At 52.5% G+C, this 1,631-nt stretch overlaps 1 pseudogene; it reads right to left on the bottom strand.

Moving 5' to 3' along the window:
- Positions 1–564: 564 nt before the first annotated feature.
- LOC147444006 (germin-like protein 12-2 pseudogene) lies at positions 565–1,424 on the bottom strand (annotated as a pseudogene).
- Between the last annotated feature and the right edge of the window lie 207 nt (positions 1,425–1,631).

The raw sequence follows: 1,631 nt of genomic DNA, 5'->3' as shown, positions 1-1,631 counted from the left end.
GCTCAAAATCTGACAACCACTCGTCAGGGATCTCTTCCCCTGTGAAAAACGGTCCATAGCTTCTAGCTGCCATGACTTCCGACGCAAAAACCTGCTTCTTTTCTATTTAAGGGGGTAGTGTCAACGCACCAAGCTATACATTCCCATTCCCATACAAAATCTTTGTAGCCTATACATTCTTAGTCCACCCCATCAAGGAACCATATGTCCAAAGGTCATGTCTAGATGGAGGCCTTATTGTTGCCGCACACTCATGTGTTTTGTCAAGACCCTTTGCACCCATGCCGTAAGTGCTTACATTTGATCAACTCATGATCGTGAGGTACCGACGAGCAAAACACACTATTTGTTGCTAGCTACAGTAAAATTTTGCAATAAATTATGTGAACATAGTCTAATGTACAAATTGTAAGGGATAAGTATGAGAAGACGATATTATAGAATTAGAATAAAATACGTATTTCTTTATTTCAATGTACCTTGCAGGGCTATGCCTTGCAGGTGATACAAATTTGTTGGGACACATGGGACTAGAAACGCTAGAAGACAAGTGTCATTGGTACTACAAGCAATTCAATGTTGGTTAATTGACTGTGTGGGTCTTTTTATTCATTCAAAGGGTGTCGACGCACCATGCTAAACGCACAACTCGAGTGTCCTAGTTGAGGGTGTTTTGGACGCTGGTAATGAGGCGGCGCACTTCATCATCATCAATGCCAAGAGTGGTCTCTAGCACCTCCTCGGGGAGAGGCGGGTTGGAGGCAAAGAGGGCAACGGCGAGTTGGGAGGCACCAGGGTTTTGGCTATTGAGGGCGGCGATGGCAAGGGCAGGCTTGGATTTGTCTGGGTTGAATTGGAAGTGGACGAGGCCACGGGGAAATACGAAGAGATCGCCGGCATAGATGGTTTGGTAGAAGAACTGGTTGGCGGTTGGTTGGGAGGAGGTGGAGACGAAGCCCACGAGCAGCGTGCCTTGGGCGAGGAAGAGGACTTCGGTGGCACGGGGGTGCACGTGCGGCGGGTTGATGCCACGGGGCTTGTAGTCGATGCGGGCAATGGAAAGGCCTTGCGTGTTGAGGGCGCCGAAGTTAGCGGCGCTGACAAGGTTGACAGCGGAGCCGAGGTTTCCGGTGAAGTTGGTGGCATTGCGGAGCAGTTGCGAGGCGAAGTCACAGGATTGCACGGCAGCGGCAGGCTTGCAGGGCAGGCCGTTGATGTTGAAGGTGAGCTGGAGCTGCTGCAGCTCGTCGGAGCTGAGGGCCACGCAGAAGTCTTGCAAGGGGTCCTCGTCAGCAGCGCGGACAGTTGGAGGCAGGGATGCGGCCAACCCCAGTAGCAGCAGCGCCAGCTGCAGGCCAGCCACAAGCTGCTTGGGCGACATGTTAAGAGCAGTAGATATTGCAGAGGCGCGAGGGCTGGGCTGGGCGAGAATGGAGAAATGCGACGTAAGAGGCCGGGAGAGCTGTGTATAAGGCTAATGTGATGAGGCCGCACTTGATGAGCTCTTCTCCTTTTATGGGCGCGGACGCAGAGGGTGTGCAGGCGTGCCACGTCTGCTGCTCCGGGGACCGAGTCCTGTACTCGACGTTGATCACGTTACCTGCTTGTTCCTTGTTGCTGATCATGCGCGC

Source organism: Adiantum capillus-veneris, chromosome 13 (genome assembly GCF_014529385.1).
Source record: "Adiantum capillus-veneris isolate H3 chromosome 13, ASM1452938v2, whole genome shotgun sequence".
Lineage (NCBI taxonomy): Eukaryota > Viridiplantae > Streptophyta > Polypodiopsida > Polypodiales > Pteridaceae > Adiantum > Adiantum capillus-veneris.
Note: the sequence above shows the minus strand (reverse complement) of the source record. Positions and strands in the feature narration are given on the sequence as shown.